The sequence below is a fragment of the Apium graveolens genome, chromosome 2 (genome assembly GCF_009905375.1).
Source record: "Apium graveolens cultivar Ventura chromosome 2, ASM990537v1, whole genome shotgun sequence".
NCBI lineage: Eukaryota > Viridiplantae > Streptophyta > Magnoliopsida > Apiales > Apiaceae > Apium > Apium graveolens.
Window position 1 is genome coordinate 14913771 of NC_133648.1, and position 20560 is coordinate 14934330.

Consider the following 20560-nt stretch of genomic DNA (forward strand, 5'->3'; position numbering starts at 1 on the left):
TCTAGTTACACATTGGTTTTTATTAAGAAACAAATGTATGAGATACTTAATGCAACAGTTTTTTGTTTTTTGGGTATTGTGTTTTAGCAATGCTCACAACAGCTTTACGCAATGGTATAAAAGATTTAAACCATTGCAAATAATATCAAAAGACAACAGTTTTTTTTTAAAAAAACTATATGCACGGAGACAACAACGGTTTTCATCATTTTTAATGTGGCTTTCACACAACTGTTTATAAAATTAATCTCATTATTTAAATTAAACTAGTTTTTAAATAAAATGGTATTATAATAATTCAATTATTATTTCACAATTGAAATGAAATTTACAATACAAAGGTTCTCTACAAGAATTACAATTATAACTTAAAATCTATTTCTACTAATGCTCATTAATGTACACATTTTAATAAGCTTGGCTATTGAAAAAAGTCCCATTTCTGTTGGATCAGTGGCTTGCAAGTCAAGCTGGATGTCGTCGAATTCCCTCTTAAATCTATCTTTAGAGCTTGCGTAAATAATTTTTCTCGTTACCTTGGACACCTTTGCAACCATATATAGATCATAAATAACTGAACTTAAAGAAGTGGAATGCAAATAAAGCAAATTTAAGACCTTGTATTTTGTACTTACCATTCAATGAAGAAAATTCTGCTCTTCTGCCAATTCTCTACGGTCACAAAATCATAGTCATAAATCGCATAACGACACTCATCTTCTGGAAGGCTAGCTTCATAAACATATATTGAATGTAAAAGCTCATGTACTCAATGCAAGAAAAGTATAACACGGGTTCACAGAGCAATTACCTGCCGAAAAGGTACATATAAAGGTAAATACAACACTCTACGCCATGTTCTACTATCCCTAAAGTAGAACCCACCTTTGATAATACCTATTGTTGATGATCATTGATAAAATGCTAATTATTTATAATATAAAGAGCATACATATATTAGTCTAGTAAATTAGTATCAATTTCTCCATTCTTACTAGTATATTCCTTTCACCACTCCAAGAATCATTTACATCACCACTTCATGGAGATATTGGCTCCCTTCCTCTCCTGCTAAAGCCAGAGCCTTTATCCCTCATACACATTTCCGAACAAACAAAAGACATTTTTGTAATTATAAAAAGACTACCGAATAATAGTGTTTATATTATAGACAGATAGGTGAGAAGCAAACCTTGTTTATTACTGTCAATTTCACTATCATTATCTTCAGAAGTAAGAATTAAATACTACTATATCACAAGGTAAATCACCTGTGTTGCCATAAGCATGTGTATAAAACTTATCCATAATGAATGTTTACAATATTCAAAGAAGAAGAAAAACCCAGAGAGAACGAAACATAAAATTAACAGCAAAGGATATTTTTTCTTATTGCCTAAATCACTTGCTCTATCACGAAGATGAGTGAGCCGCAACATTTCTGATTCAAGCCACTGGATCATAAACATTATACATATTTAGTATTAAAATGAAGTGCAGTTATGTATAATGCATTAAAAGAACAAAACTAATAAAGATAACTGCTTCAAGACCACAGCCCTTGATCTGCACAAGGCGCTTCTGAATCCAGTCGGTTTTAAGAAGAACATAACATTCCTAGTATATATAGCATAGGCAGAACAATTTTTGCAAAATAACATACATATGTCCATTATCTAGCTACAATCTACAAAACCTGTGTAGATATATCTACTATATAATTCAATTATGTGGCCTGACAAGGCAATCTAGGTACTAAAAGCCGTTCATAACAGGAAAATTGTTTTGGCTGAATCATTTGCAATCAAGTTAATAATATGCTTGCTTCTCTGAAATTATTAGATTACAAACAAAAATACTTGTGGAAAAAGAATTAAGAAAGTATGGAAACTACGTAAAAGTCACAAATAGTATATGCTAGTATTCTTAAAAAAAACTAGCAGAAGTATGAAGCTGATCAATTTGAAATGTTTCATATTTTCAAGTTATTCAGCTTGGAAATGGAGAAGGAAATCAAGGTCACACGGAAAATAATCATCACAGTATATGTCCGACTCAAAGTATGAAGTTGTACCATTGAATTATCTGTAATAGCCAGAAAACGTGTCCCTCTCCAATTTCATCTTGAAGTCATAAATTAATTTGAGCTATTACTACCTGTGGCCCGTGGAAGAAGAGAAACAGCTCCTCTCTCAGCTCAGCATTTGAGTACTTCTTGTATATGAGCTTTCAGCTTATTCTCTGCTGCACCTGAGTGGAACCTAACCGGTTCTTTAGCACATTCCTTGTGTTTAACAACCACAAAATTAACACACATATATAAGTGTGATTCACTCAAAATTATGGCTGAAGAACACTATGGAATTTAGACAGAGGAGTTTTTTGTGTAAAATAAAGGACCATCAATTTTAAAAATCTTCAATTAGTTAAACCAAAACCTAGAAATAATCAGAACAAAACTCCAAATAAAGCATATATATTTACCAATTCATTCAGGCGCCCATTTTGAAGCCCAAATTACCTGCAAAATCAGCCAAAATTATTAATTTCTATTTAACCGGATCCCCAGATCGGAGCCATAGACATGTCCAGGGGAGAGAAATAATTCCTGACATCTGAAACACCAAAAAATCATGCTTTCATATAGAGAGGGGGAGAGAGAGAAAGAGAGCATCCATAGAGAAAAGACAGTTGTAGAAAGAAGTATTATTGAGTAGTTTTTTGTTTTGGGGGGAAAATGACCGCCCAACAATTCACTACAGAAGCCGTAAATCATTGTACTTCAACTAGAGAAGATGAGGTCTAGATTGAAAATAAAAGTGGGAAATATTTTATCAGATTTAGAAGTAAAGAGGGGAAACAAAATTTTGTGAAGGGGAAAATGATTGAATAACCTAGAGAAAGAAAATATTGGTACGACATTACTAAAAAATTAAATTTTAAATAGTTATTTATTAAAAAATGAGTATAAATTATATTAGTATAAATCATTTAACTAAGAATAAAATCAAAGTGAGTATAAATTTCAATTTTTTTATTTATTTTTATAATGATTAATGTCAAAATATTTTAATATTTGAATAGTTGAAGAGACACCTATTAAAAAAAATTATTTTATCAATTTCGTGTTGTTGAGTAGTATATCTATTAGTTTTTTCTATTTATATCATGCAAGATGAATTTAAAATTTTTTAATATTTTTTTATATGACTAAAATTAATATATCCTAACATTTGTACAGTTGGATTGTCGAAAAAATCATTTTAAAAATTAATCTTGTAAATCAGGAACGAGTCTCATTGTCGGGAGTGGTACTTTTACTAGATTTTTCTAATCCTCACGTGCAAGATGAATTTCAAATTTGTTAATAATTGTTTCGTATGACTAAAATTGATATCTCTTAACATTCGTACGGTTGGATCGTCAAAAAAATCATTTTAAAAATTAATCTTGTAAATTGGGAACTAGTCTCGTTGTCGGCAGTGGTACTTTTACTCAATTTTTCTAATCCTGACATGCAAGATGAATTTAAAACATGTGTTTGATAATGTAAGTTTTTACATGCCAATCACTTCTCTTGTACATGTCAGAGTTTTTACATGTCAGAGTTTCTAATCAGAGTTTTTACATGTCAATAGACAATGGTTTTACCGAAAAAGACTTGTTTGTACAGGTTCTTACAATGGAATTTCGCCCAAACCGTTGTCTTATATTTTGTCAAAAAGGTTGATGTCATGAAACAATGGTTTCCTAAAAAAATTCTTTTTTGTACACTTTCGTACAATAGTTTAATTTTAAAATTGTTGTCTGATATTTTAGGAAATCATTCTTTCAAATTTTAAACCCCTATATCGAATTAAATTAAGAAAAATGAAATATTCAAATGGATCGACATTAAATGGCTCGTTTCACTTTTCTTTACTCATACGGTGTCTCTATGTAATATTGTAAACTTAACAAGTCCCGAATATTTCATTTGAATAGTTATCGACTATATTTCAAAAGTAATGACGGGATCTAGGTACGTATATGATTACGATACAACATATTATAACGAAAAAATATAAGTTATTTATTTGGTATAACCTTAGTGATATTTAAACATGTGTTTGATAGTGTGAGTTGTTACATGCCAATCACTTCTCTTGTAGCACATTTTGAAAGCGTACGGTAACGATTTAAGTCCCATTCAAGTTTTTGGGATTGTCAAGAAATTTGATGTCAATAGACAATGGTTTGAACTAAAAAGACTTGTTTGTACAGGTTCTTACAATTGATTTTTGCCCAAACCGTTGTCTTATATTTTGTCAAAAAGGTTGATGTCATGACACAATGGTTTCCTAAAAAAAGGCTTATTTATACACTTTCGTACGATGGTTTAATTTTAAAACTGTTGTCTTATATTTTAGAAAATCGTTCTTCCAAATATTAAACCCCTATATCGAATTAAATTAAGAAAAAATGAAATATTCAAATGGATCGACATTAAATGGCTCGTTTCACTTTTCTTTACTCATACGGTGTCTCTATGTAATATTGTAAACTTAACAAGTCCTGAATCTTTCATATGTATAGTTATCGACTATATTTCGAAAGTAATGACGGGATCTACGTACGTATATGATTATGATACAACATATTATAATGAAAAAATATAAGTTATTTATTTCGTATAACCTTAGTGATATTTAAACATGTGTTTGATAATGTGAGTTTTTACATGCCAATCACTTCTCTTGTAGCATATTTTGAAAGCGTACGGTAACGATTCAAGTCCCATTCAAGTCTTTGGGATTGTCAAGAAATTTGATGTCAATAGACAATGGTTTGAACTAAAAAGACTTGTTTGTACAGGTTCTTACAATTGATTTTCGCCCAAACCGTTGTCTTATATTTTGTCAAAAAGGTTGATGTCATGACACAATGGTTTCCTAAAAAAAGGCTTGTTTGTACACTTTCGTACAATGGTTTAATTTTAAAACTGTTGTCTTATATTTTAGAAAATCATTCTTCCAAATTTTAAACCCCTATATCGAATTAAATTAAGAAAAAATGAAATATTCAAATGGATCGACATTAAATAGCTCGTTTCACTTTTCTTTACTCATACGGTGTCTCTATGTAATATTGTAAACTTAACAAGTCCCGAATATTTCATATGTATAGTTATCGACTATATTTCGAAAGTAATGACGGGATCTACGTACGTATATGATTATGATATAACATATTATAATGAAAAAATATAAGTTATTTATTTCGTATAACCTTAGTGATATTTAAACATGTGTTTGATAATGTGAGTTTTTACATGCCAATCACTTCACTTGTAGCACATATTGAAAGCGTACGGTAACGATTCAAGTCCCATTCAAGTCTTTGGGATTGTCAAGAGAATTGATGTCAATAGACAGTTGTTTGAACTAAAAAGACTTATTTGTACAGGTTCTTCAAATTGATTTTCGCCCAAACCATTGTCTTATATTTTGTCAAAAAGGTTGATGTCATGAAACAATGGTTTCCTAAAAAAAGGCTTGTTTGTACACTTTCGTATAATGGTTTAATTTTAAAACTGTTGTCTTATATTTTAGAAATTCATTCTTCCAAATTTTAAACCCTTATATCGAATTAAATTAAAAAAAATAAAATATTCAAATGGATCGACATTAAATGGCTCGTTTCGCTTTTCTTTACTCATACAGTGTCTCTATGTAATATTGTAAACTTAACAAGTCCCGAATCTTTCATATGTATAGATATCGACTATATTTCGAAAGTAATGACGGGATTTACGTACATATATGATTATGATACAACATATTATAACAAAAAAATATAAGTTATTTATTTCGTATAACCTTAGTGATATTTAAACATGTGTTTGATAATGTTAGTTTTTACATGCCAATCACTTCTCTTGTAGCACATTTTGAAAGCGTACGGTAACGATTCAAGTCCCATTCAAGTCTTTGGGATTGTCAAGAAATTTGATGTCAATAGACAATACTTTGAACTAAAAAGATTGTTTGTACAGGTTCTTACAATGGATTTTCGCCCAAACCGTTGTCTTATATTTTGTCAAAAAGGTTGATGTCATGACACAATGGTTTCCTAAAAAAATGCTTGTTTGTACACTTTCGTACAATGGTTTAATTTTAAAATTGGTGTCTTATATTTTAGAAAAGCATTCTTCCAAATTTTAAACCCCTATATCGAATTAAATTATGAAAAAATGAAATATTCAAATGGATCGACATTAAATGGCTCGTTTCACTTTTCTTTACTCATACGGTGTCTCTATGTAATATTGTAAACTTAACAAGTCCCGAATCTTTCATTTATATAGTTATCGACTATATTTCAAAAGTAATGACGGGATCTACGTACGTATATGATTACGATAAAACATATTATAACGAAAAAATATAAGTTATTTATTTCGTATAACCTTAGTGATATTTAAACATGTGTTTGATAGTGTGAGTTGTTACATGCCAATCACTTCTCTTGTAGCACATTTTGAAAGCGTACGGTAACGATTTAAGTCCCATTCAAGTCTTTGGGATTGTCAAGAAATTTGATGTCAATAGACAATGGTTTGAACTAAAAAGACTTGTTTGTACAGGTTCTTACAATTGATTTTTGCCCAAACCGTTGTCTTATATTTTGTCAAAAAGGTTGATGTCATGACACAATGGTTTCCTAAAAAAAGGCTTGTTTATACACTTTCATACAATAGTTTAATTTTAAAACTGTTGTCTTATATTTTAGAAAATCATTCTTCCAAATATTAAACCCCTATATCGAATTAAATTAAGAAAAAATGAAATATTCAAATGGATCGACATTAAATGGCTCGTTTCACTTTTCTTTACTCATACGGTGTCTCTATGTAATATTGTAAACTTAACAAGTCCCGAATCTTTCATATGTATAGTTATCGACTATATTTTGAAAGTAATGACGGGATCTACGTACATATATGATTATGATACAACATATTATAATGAAAAAATATAAGTTATTTATTTCGTATAACCTTAGTGATATTTAAACATGTGTTTGATAATGTGAGTTTTTACATGCCAATCACTTCTCTTGTAGCACATTTTGAAAGCGTACGGTAACGATTCAAGTCCCATTCCAGTCTTTGGGATTGTCAAGAAATTTGATGTCAATAGAAAATGGTTTGAACTAAAAAGACTTGTTTGTACAGGTTCTTACAATTGATTTTCGCCCAAACCGTTGTCTTATATTTTGTCAAAAAGGTTGATGTCATGACACAATGGTTTCCTAAAAAAAGGCTTGTTTGTACACTTTCGTACAATGGTTTAATTTTAAAACTGTTGTCTTATATTTTAGAAAATCATTCTTCCAAATTTTAAACCCCTATATCGAATTAAATTAAGAAAAAATGAAATATTCAAATGGATCGACATTAAATAGCTCGTTTCACTTTTCTTTACTCATACAGTGTCTCTATGTAATATTGTAAACTTAACAAGTCCCGAATATTTCATATGTATAGTTATCGACTATATTTCGAAAGTAATGACGGGATCTACGTACGTATATGATTATGATACAAAATATTATAATGAAAAAATATAAGTTATTTATTTCGTATAACCTTAGTGATATTTAAACATGTGTTTGATAATGTGAGTTTTTACATGCCAATCACTTCACTTGTAGCACATATTGAAAGCGTACGGTAACGATTCAAGTCCCATTCAAGTCTTTGGGATTGTCAAGAGAATTGATGTCAATAGACAGTTGTTTGAACTAAAAAGACTTATTTGTACAGGTTCTTAAAATTGATTTTCGCCCAAACCATTGTCTTATATTTTGTCAAAAAGGTTGATGTCATGAAACAATGGTTTCCTAAAAAAAGGCTTGTTTGTGCACTTTCGTATAATGGTTTAATTTTAAAACTGTTGTCTTATATTTTAGAAATTCATTCTTCCAAATTTTAAACCCTTATATCGAATTAAATAAAAAATAAATAAAATATTCAAATAGATCGACATTAAATGGCTCGTTTCGCTTTTCTTTACTCATACAGTGTCTCTATGTAATATTGTAAACTTAACAAGTCCCGAATCTTTCATATGTATAGATATCGACTATATTTCGAAAGTAATGACGGGATTTACGTACATATATGATTATGATACAACATATTATAACAAAAAAATATAAGTTATTTATTTCATATAACCTTAGTGATATTTAAACATGTGTTTGATAATGTTAGTTTTTACATGCCAATCACTTCTCTTGTAGCACATTTTGAAAGCGTACGGTAACGATTCAAGTCAAATTCAAGTCTTTGGGATTGTCAAGAAATTTGATGTCAACAGACAATACTTTGAACTAAAAAGATTGTTTGTACAGGTTCTTACAATGGATTTTCGCCCAAACCGTTGTCTTATATTTCGTCAAAAAGGTTGATGTCATGACACAATGGTTTCCTAAAAAAATGCTTGTTTGTTCACTTTCGTACAATGGTTTAATTTTAAAACTGTTGTCTTATATTTTAGAAAATCATTCTTCCAAATATTAAACCCCTATATCGAATTAAATTAAGAAAAAATGAAATATTCAAATGGATCGACATTAAATGGCTCGTTTCACTTTCCTTTACTCATACGGTGTCTCTATGTAATATTGTAAACTTAACAAGTCCCGAATCTTTCATTTATATAGTTATCGACTATATTTCAAAAGTAATGACGGGATCTACGTACGTATATGATTACGATAAAACATATTATAACGAAAAATTATAAGTTATTTATTTCGTATAACCTTAGTGATATTTAAACATGTGTTTGATAGTGTGAGTTGTTACATGCCAATCACTTCTCTTGTAGCACATTTTGAAAGCGTACGGTAACGATTTAAGTCCCATTCAAGTCTTTGGGATTGTCAAGAAATTTGATGTCAATAGACAATGGTTTGAACTAAAAAGACTTGTTTGTACAGGTTCTTACAATTGATTTTTGCCCGAACCGTTGTCTTATATTTTGTCAAAAAGGTTGATGTCATGACACAATGGTTTCCTAAAAAAAGGCTTGTTTATACATTTTCATACAATGGTTTAATTTTAAAACTGTTGTCTTATATTTTAGAAAATCATTCTTCCAAATATTAAACCCCTATATCGAATTAAATTAAGAAAAAATGAAATATTCAAATGGATCGACATTAAATGGCTCGTTTCACTTTTCTTTACTCATACGGTGTCTCTATGTAATATTGTAAACTTAACAAGTCCCGAATCTTTCATATGTATAGTTATCGACTATATTTTGAAAGTAATGACGGGATCTACGTACATATATGATTATGATACAACATATTATAATGAAAAAATATAAGTTATTTATTTCATATAACCTTAGTGATATTTAAACATGTGTTTGATAATATGAGTTTTTACATGCCAATCACTTCTCTTGTAGCACATTTTGAAAGCGTACGGTAACGATTCAAGTCCCATTCCAGTCTTTGGGATTGTCAAGAAATTTGATGTCAATAGACAATGGTTTGAACTAAAAAGACTTGTTTGTATAGGTTCTTACAATTGATTTTCGCCCAAACCGTTGTCTTATATTTTGTCAAAAAGGTTGATGTCATGACACAATGGTTTCCTAAAAAAAGGCATGTTTGTACACTTTCGTACAATGGTTTAATTTTAAAACTGTTGTCTTATATTTTAGAAAATCATTCTTCCAAATTTTAAGCCCCTATATCGAATTAAATTAAGAAAAAATGAAATATTCAAATGGATCGACATTAAATAGCTCGTTTCACTTTTCTTTACTCATACAGTGTCTCTATGTAATATTGTAAACTTAACAAGTCCCGAATATTTCATATGTATAGTTATCGACTATATTTCAAAAGTAATGACGGGATCTACGTACGTATATGATTATGATACAAAATATTATAATGAAAAAATAAAAGTTATTTATTTCGTATAACCTTAGTGATATTTAAACATGTGTTTGATAATATGAGTTTTTACATGCCAATCACTTCACTTGTAGCACATATTGAAAGCGTACGGTAACGATTCAAGTCCCATTCAAGTCTTTAGGATTGTCAAGAGAATTGATGTCAATAGACAGTGGTTTGAACTAAAAAGACTTGTTTGTACAGGTTCTTACGATTGATTTTCGCCCAAACTATTGTCTTATATTTTGTCAAAAAGGTTGATGTCATGAAACAATGGTTTCCTAAAAAAAGGCTTGTTTGTACACTTTCGTATAATGGTTTAATTTTAAAACTGTTGTCTTATATTTTAGAAATTCATTCTTCCAAATTTTAAACCCTTATATCGAATTAAATTAAAAAAAAATAAAATATTCAAATGGACCGACATTAAATGGCTCGTTTCGCTTTTCTTTACTCATACAGTGTCTCTATGTAATATTGTAAACTTAACAAGTCCCGAATCTTTCATATGTATAGATATCGACTATATTTCAAAAGTAATGACGGGATTTACGTACATATATGATTATGATACAACATATTATAACGAAAAAATATAAGTTATTTATTTCATATAACCTTAGTGATATTTAAACATGTGTTTGATAATGTTAGTTTTTACATGCCAATCACTTCTCTTGTAGCACATTTTGAAAGCGTACGGTAATGATTCAAGTCCCATTCAAGTCTTTGGGATTGTCAAGAAATTTGATGTCAATAGACAATGGTTTGAACTAAAAAGACTTGTTTGTACAGGTTCTTACAATTGATTTTTGCCCAAACCATTGTCTTATATTTCGTCAAAAAGGTTGATGTCATGACACAATGGTTTCCTAAAAAAAGGCTTGTTTGTACACTTTCGTACAATGGTTTAATTTTAAAACTGTTGTCTTATATTTTAGAAAATCATTCTTCCAAATTTTAAACCCCTATATCGAAATAAATTAAGAAAAAATGAAATATTCAAATGGATCGACATTAAATAGCTCGTTTCACTTTTCTTTACTCATACGGTGTCTCTATGTAATATTGTAAACTTAACAAGTCCCGAATATTTCATTTGAATAGTTATCGACTATATTTCAAAAGTAATGACGGAATCTAGGTACGTATATGATTACGATACAATATATTATAACGAAAAAATATAAGTTATTTATTTCGTATAACCTTAGTGATATTTAAACATGTGTTTGATAGTGTGAGTTGTTACATGCCAATCACTTCTTTTGTAGCACATTTTGAAAGCGTACGGTAACGATTTAAGTCCCATTCAAGTCTTTGGGATTGTCAAGAAATTTGATGTCAATAGACAATGGTTTGAACTAAAAAGACTTGTTTGTACAGGTTCTTACAATTGATTTTTGCCCAAACCGTTGTCTTATATTTTGTCAAAAAGGTTGATGTCATGACACAATGGTTTCCTAAAAAAAGGCTTGTTTATACACTTTCGTACAATGGTTTAATTTTAAAACTGTTGTCTTATATTTTAGAAAATCGTTCTTCCAAATATTAAACCCCTATATCGAATTAAATTAAGAAAAAATGAAATATTTAAATGGATCGACATTAAATGGCTCGTTTCACTTTTCTTTACTCATACGGTGTCTCTATGTAATATTGTAAACTTAACAAGTCCCGAATCTTTCGTATGTATAGTTATCGACTATATTTCGAAAGTAATGACGGGATCTACGTACGTATATGATTATGATACAACATATTATAATGAAAAAATATAAGTTATTTATTTCGTATAACCTTAGTGATATTTAAACATGTGTTTGATAATGGGAGTTTTTACATGCCAATCACTTCTCTTGTAGCACATTTTGAAAGCGTACGGTAACGATTCAAGTCCCATTCAAGTCTTTGGGATTGTCATGAAATTTGATGTCAATAGACAATGGTTTGAACTAAAAAGACTTGTTTGTACAGGTTCTTACAATTGATTTTCGCCCAAACCGTTGTCTTATATTTTGTCAAAAAATATAAGACAACGGTTTGGGCGAAAAAGGCTTGTTTGTAAACTTTCGTACAATGGTTTAATTTTAAAACTGTTGTCTTATATTTTAGAAAATCATTCTTCCAAATTTTAAACCCCTATATCGAATTAAATTAAGAAAAAATGAAATATTCAAATGGATCGACATTAAATAGCTCGTTTCACTTTTCTTTACTCATACGGTGTCTCTATGTAATATTGTAAACTTAACAAGTCCCGAATATTTCATATGTATAGTTATCGACTATATTTCGAAAGTAATGACGGGATCTACGTACGTATATGATTATGATACAACATATTATAATGAAAAAATATAAGTTATTTATTTCGTATAACCTTAGTGATATTTAAACATGTGTTTGATAATGTGAGTTTTTATATGCCAATCACTTCACTTGTAGCACATATTGAAAGCGTACGGTAACGATTCAAGTCCCATTCAAGTCTTTGGGATTGTCAAGAGAATTGATGTCAATAGACAGTTGTTTGAACTAAAAAGACTTGTTTGTACAGGTTCTTAAAATTGATTTTCGTCCAAACCATTGTCTTATATTTTGTCAAAAAGGTTGATGTCATGAAACAATGGTTTCCTAAAAAAAGGCTTGTTTGTACACTTTCGTATAATGGTTTAATTTTAAAACTGTTGTCTTATATTTTAGAAATTCATTCTTACAAATTTTAAACCCTTATATCGAATTAAATTAAAAAAAATAAAATATTCAAATGGATCGACATTAAATGGCTCGTTTCACTTTTCTTTACTCATACAGTGTCTCTATGTAATATTGTAAGCTTAACAAGGCCCGAATCTTTCATATGTATAGATATCGACTATATTTCGAAAGTAATGACGGGATTTACGTACATATATGATTATGATACAACATATTATAACGAAAAAATATAAGTTATTTATTTCGTATAACCTTAGTGATATTTAAACATGTGTTTGATAATGTTAGTTTTTGCATGCCAATCACTTCTCTTGTAGCACATTTTGAAAGCGTACGGTAACGATTCAAGTCCCATTCAAGTCTTTGGGACTGTCAAGAAATTTGATGTCAATAGACAATAGTTTGAACTAAAAAGATTGTTTGTACAGGTTCTTACAATGGATTTTCGCCCAAACCGTTGTCTTATATTTCGTCAAAAAGGTTGATGTCATGACACAATGGTTTCCTAAAAAAATGCTTGTTTCTACACTTTCGTACAATGGTTTAATTTTAAAATTGGTGTCTTATATTTTAGAAAAGCATTCTTCCAAATTTTAAACCCCTATATCGAATTAAATTATGAAAAATGAAATATTCAAATGGATCGACATTAAATGGCTCATTTCACTTTTCTTTACTCATACGGTGTCTCTATGTAATATTGTAAACTTAACAAGTCCCGAATCTTTCATTTATATAGTTATCGACTATATTTCGAAAGTAATGACGGGATCTACGTTCGTATATGATTACGATTCAACATATTATAACGAAAAAATATAAGTTATTTATTTCATATAATCTTAGTGATATTTAAACATGTGTTTGATAGTGTGAGTTGTTACATGCCAATCACTTCTTTTGTAGCACATTTTGAAAGCGTACGGTAACGATTTAAGTCCCATTCAAGTCTTTGGGATTGTCAAGAAATTTGATGTCAATAGACAATGGTTTGAACTAAAAAGACTTGTTTGTACAGGTTCTTACAATTGATTTTTGCCCAAACCGTTGTCTTATATTTTGTCAAAAAGGTTGATGTCATGACACAATGGTTTCCTAAAAAAAGGCTTGTTTATACACTTTAATACAATGGTTTTATTTTAAAACTGTTGTCTTATATTTTAGAAAATCGTTCTTCCAAATATTAAACCCCTATATCGAATTAAATTAAGAAAAAATGAAATATTCAAATGGATCGACATTAAATGGCTCGTTTCACTTTTCTTTACTCATACGGTGTCTCTATGTAATATTGTAAACTTAACAAGTCCCGAATCTTTCATATGTATAGTTATAGACTATATTTCGAAAGTAATGACGGGATCTACGTACATATATGATTGTGATACAACATATTATAATGAAAAAATATAAGTTATTTATTTCGTATAACCTTAGTGATATTTAAACATGTGTTTGATAATGTGAGTTTTTACATGCCAATCACTTCTCTTGTAGCACATTTTGAAAGCGTACGGTAACGATTCAAGTCCCATTCCAGTCTTTGGGATTGTCAAGAAATTTGATGTCAATAGACAATGGTTTGAACTAAAAAGACTTGTTTGTACAGGTTCTTACAATTGATTTTCGCCCAAACCATTGTCTTATATTTTGTCAAAAAGGTTGATGTCATGACACAATGGTTTCCTAAAAAAAGGCTTGTTTGTACATTTTCGTACAATGGTTTAATTTTAAAACTGTTGTCTTATATTTTAGAAAATCATTCTTCCAAATTTTAAACCCCTATATCGAATTAAATTAAGAAAAAATGAAATATTCAAATGGATCGACATTAAATAGCTCGTTTCACTTTTCTTTACTCATACGGTGTCTCTATGTAATATTGTAAACTTAACAAGTCCCGAATATTTCATATGTATAGTTATCGACTATATTTCGAAAGTAATGACGGGATCTACGTACGTATATGATTATGATACAAAATATTATAATGAAAAAATATAAGTTATTTATTTCGTATAACCTTAGTGATATTTAAACATGTGTTTGATAATGTTAGTTTTTACATGCCAATCACTTCACTTGTAGCACATATTGAAAGCGTACGGTAACGATTCAAGTCCCGTTCAAGTCTTTGGGATTGTCAAGAGAATTGATGTCAATAGACAGTGGTTTGAACTAAAAAGACTTGTTTGTACAGGTTCTTACAATTGATTTTCGCCCAAACCATTGTCTTATATTTTGTCAAAAAGGTTGATGTCATGAAACAATGGTTTCCTAGAAAAAGGCTTGTTTGTACACTTTCGTACAATGGTTTAATTTTAAAATTGGTGTCTTATATTTTAGAAAAGCATTCTTCCAAATTTTAAACCCCTATATCGAATTAAATTATGAAAAAATGATATATTCAAATGGATCGACATTAAATGGCTCGTTTCACTTTTCTTTATTCATACGGTGTCTCTATGTAATATTGTAAACTTTTCTTTACTCATACGGTGTCTCTATGTAATATTGTAAACTTTTCTTTACTCATACGGTGTCTCTATGTAATATTGTAAACTTAACAAGTCCCGAATCTTTCATATGTATAGATATCGACTATATTTCGAAAGTAATGACGGGATTTACGTACATATATGATTATGATACAACATATTATAACGAAAAAATATAAGTTATTTATTTCATATAACCTTAGTGATATTTAAACATGTGTTTGATAATGTTAGTTTTTACATGCCAATCACTTCACTTGTAGCACATATTGAAAGCGTACGGTAACGATTCAAGTCCCGTTCAAGTCTTTGGGATTGTCAAGAGAATTGATGTCAATAGACAGTGGTTTGAACTAAAAAGACTTGTTTGTACAGGTTCTTACAATTGATTTTCGCCCAAACCATTGTCTTATATTTTGTCAAAAAGGTTGATGTCATGAAACAATGGTTTCCTAGAAAAAGGCTTGTTTGTACACTTTCGTATAATGGTTTAATTTTAAAACTGTTGTCTTATATTTTAGAAATTCATTCTTCCAAATTTTAAACCCTTATATCGAATTAAATTAAAAAAAAATAAAATATTCAAATGGATCGACATTAAATGGCTCGTTTCGCTTTTCTTTACTCATACAGTGTCTCTATGTAATATTGTAAACTTAACAAGTCCCGAATCTTTCATATGTATAGATATCGACTATATTTCGAAAGTAATGATGGGATTTACGTACATATATGATTATGATACAACATATTATAACGAAAAAATATAAGTTATTTATTTCATATAACCTTAGTGATATTTAAACATGTGTTTGATAATGTTAGTTTTTACATGCCAATCACTTCTCTTGTAGCACATTTTGAAAGCGTACGGTAACGATTTAAGTCCCATTCAAGTCTTTGGGATTGTCAAGAAATTTGATGTCAATAGACAATAGTTTGAACTAAAAAGATTGTTTGTACAGGTTCTTACAATGGATTTTCGCCCAAACCGTTGTCTTATATTTCGTCAAAAAGGTTGATGTTATGACACAATGGTTTCCTAAAAAAAGGCTTGTTTGTACACTTTCATACAATGGTTTAATTTTAAAATTGGTGTCTTATATTTTAGAAAAGCATTCTTCCAAATTTTAAACCCCTATATCGAATTAAATTATGAAAAAATGATATATTCAAATGGATCGACATTAAATGGCTCGTTTCACTTTTCTTTACTCATACGGTGTCTCTATGTAATATTGTAAACTTAACAAGTCCCGAATCTTTCATTTTTATAGTTATCGACTATATTTCGAAAGTAATGACGGGATCTACGTACGTATATGATTACGATACAACATATAATAACGAAAAAATATAAGTTATTTATTTTGTATAACCTTAGTGATATTTAAACATGTGTTTGATAGTGTGAGTTGTTACATGCCAATCACTTCTCTTGTAGCATATTTTGAAAGCGTACGGTAACGATTTAAGTCCCATTCAAGTCTTTGGGATTGTCAAGAAATTTGATGTCAATAGACAATGGTTTGAACTAAAAAGACTTGTTTGTACAGGTTCTTACAATTGATTTTTGCCCAAACCGTTGTCTTATATTTTGTCAAAAAGGTTGATGTCATGACACAATGGTTTCCTAAAAAAAGGCTTGTTTATACACTTTCGTACAATGGTTTAATTTTAAAACTGTTGTCTTTTATTTTAGAAAATCGTTCTTCCAAACCCCTATATCGAATTAAATTAAGAAAAAATGAAATATTCAAATGGATCGACATTAAATGGCTCGTTTCACTTTTCTTTACTCATACGGTGTCTCTATGTAATATTGTAAACTTAACAAGTCCCGAATCTTTCATATGTATAGTTATCGACTATATTTCGAAAGTAATGACGGGATCTACGTACGTATATGATTATGATATAACATATTATAATGAAAAAATATAAGTTATTTATTTCGTATAACCTTAGTGATATTTAAACATGTGTTTGATAATGTGAGTTTTTACATGCCAATCACTTCTCTTGTAGCACATTTTGAAAGCGTACGATAACGATTCAAGTCCCATTCAAGTCTTTGGGATTGTCAAGAAATTTGATGTCAATAGACAATGGTTTGAACTAAAAAGACTTGTTTGTACAGGTTCTTACAATTGATTTTCGCCCAAACCGTTGTCTTATATTTTGTCAAAAAGGTTGATGTCATTACACAATGGTTTCCTAAAAAAAGGCTTGTTTGTACACTTTCGTACAATGGTTTAATTTTAAAACTGTTGTCTTATATTTTAGAAAATCATTCTTCCAAATTTTAAACCCCTATATCGAATTAAATTAAGAAAAAATGAAATATTCAAATGGATCAACATTAAATAGCTCGTTTCACTTTTCTTTACTCACACGGTGTCTCTATGTAATATTGTAAACTTAACAAGTCCCGAATATTTCATATGTATAGTTATCGACTATATTTCGAAAGTAATGACGGGATCTATATACATATATGATTATGATACAACATATTATAATGAAAAAATATAAGTTATTTATTTCGTATAACCTTAGTGATATTTAAACATGTGTTTGATAATGTGAGTTTTTACATGCCAATCACTTCACTTGTAGCACATATTGAAAGCGTACGGTAACGATTCAAGTCCCATTCAAGTCTTTGGGATTGTCAAGAGAATTGATGTCAATAGACAGTGGTTTGAACTAAAAAGACTTATTTGTACAGGTTCTTACAATTGATTTTCGCCCAAACCATTGTCTTATATTTTGTCAAAAAGGTTGATGTCATGAAACAATGGTTTCCTAAAAAAAGGCTTGTTTGTACACTTTCGTATAATGGTTTAATTTTAAAACTGTTGTCTTATATTTTAGAAATTCATTCTTCCAAATTTTAAACCCTTATATCGAATTAAATTAAAAAAAATAAAATATTCAAATGGATCGACATTAAATGGCTCGTTTCACTTTTCTTTACTCATACAGTATCTCTATGTAATATTGTAAACTTAACAAATCCCGAATCTTTCATATGTACAGATATCGACTATATTTCGAAAGTAATGACGGGATTTACGTACATATATGATTATGATACAACATATTATAATGAAAAAATATAAGTTATTTATTTCGTATAACCTTAGTGATATTTAAACATGTGTTTGACAATGTTAGTTTTTACATGCCAATCACTTCTCTTGTAGCACATTTTGAAAGCGTACGGTAACGATTCAAGTCCCATTCAAGCCTTTGGGATTGTCAGGAAATTTGATGTCAATAGACAATAGTTTGAACTAAAAAGATTGTTTGTACAGGTTCTTACAATGGATTTTCGCCCAAACCGTTGTCTTATATTTCGTCAAAAAGGTTGATGTCATGACACAATGGTTTCCTAAAAAAAGGCTTGTTTGTACACTTTCGTACAATGGTTTAATTTTAAAATTGGTGTCTTATATTTTAGAAAAGCATTCTTCCAAATTTTAAACCCCTATATCGAATTAAATTAAGAAAAAATGAAATATTCAAATGGATCGACATTAAATGGCTCGTTTCACTTTTCTTTACTCATACGGTGTCTCTATGTAATATTGTAAACTTAACAAGTCCCGAATCTTTCATTTGTATAGTTATCGACTATATTTCGAAAGTAATGACGGGATCTACGTACGTATATGATTACGATACAACATATTATAATGAAAAAATATAAGTTATTTATTTCGTATAACCTTAGTGATATTTAAACATGTGTTTGATAATGTGAGTTTTTACAAGCCGGTCACTTCTCTTGTAGCACATTTTGAAAGCGTACGGTAACGATTCAAGTCTCATTCAAGTCTTTGGGATTGTCAAGAAATTTGATGTCAATAGACAATGGTTTGATCTAAAAAGACTTGTTTGTACAGGTTCTTACAATGGATTTTCGCCCAAACCGTTGTTTTATATTTTTTCAAAAAGGTTGAGGTCATGACACAATGGGTTCCTAAAAAAAGGCTTGTTTGTACATTTTCGTACAATGGTTTAATTTTAAAACTGTTGTCTTATATTTTAGAAAGTCATTCTTCCAAATTTTAAACCCCTATATCGAATTAAATTAAGAAAAAAGAAAATATTTAAATCGATCGACATTAAATGTCTAGTTTCACTTTTCTTTACTCATACGGTGTCTCTATGTAATATAGTAAACTTAACAAGTACCGAATCTTTCATATGTATAGTTATCGACTATATTTCGAAAGTAATGATGGGATCTACGTACGTATATGATTACGATACAACATATTATAAAGAAAAAATATAAGTTATTTATTTCTTATAACTTTATTGATATTTAAACATGTGTATGATAATGTGAGTTTTTACATGCCAATCACTTCTCTTGTAGCACATTTTAAAAGCGTACGGTAACGATTCAAGTCTCATTCAAGTCTTTGGGATTGTCAAGAAATTTGATGTCAATAGACAATGGTTTGAACTAAAAAGACTTGTTTGTACATATTCTTACAATGGATTTTCGCCCAAACCGTTGTTTTATATTTTTTCAAAAAGGTTGAGGTCATGACACAATGGGTTCCTAAAAAAAGGCTTGTTTGTACACTTTCGTACAATGGTTTAATTTTAAAACTGTTGTCTTACATTTTAGAAAATCATTCTTCCAAACATAAATCACCTTCAAAATTTTTTTTATATTTTTTTTAAAAATTTCTATTTTTTTTTAAAAAAATCAGGCGGGAATCCAAATAAAATAGAGGGGAAACGAAAATTTTAATTTTTTATAAATCAACGGCTAAGAATAATCTATTCATAATCTAACGATAAAGAAATTGTGACTTTTTTTTTTAGTTTTATATAAATAAAATTTACAGTAAAAATAACTTAAAAAGAAACGTGATTAGTTTAAATTGAGACATAAATTCAGACAACGGTTTTGGTGAGCTCTGTTGTGTGGTAGAATGCATACACCATTTATTAGCGGAAACCATTGTCAGATGTGTCAGGAATTAGTTTTCCTAGAATAATAATTCAGAATCTTTGTCTGAAGTATCTATGTGAAGCTTTTTTTAAAAAAAACTCTCAGGTAAACATATAATGGTTTTACAAGAAAACTGTTGTCACCTATATTCTAATGGAGGTGATTCAGACAACAGGTAATACACTATTGTGTGACACTCATTTACTCACCAGAGGTGATAAACAATTGTCTACATGTTTTGCTTCTAACAATGGCTTTTCAGCACCATTGTCTAAAATACATGAACACATGTGTTTTGAGCCACCGTTGTCTAACTTGCACAACAGTCATGACAATTAGTTGTCTAAATTCAAAGCGAGCACAATGGTTTATTATGACCTAAAAACAACTTGTGTAA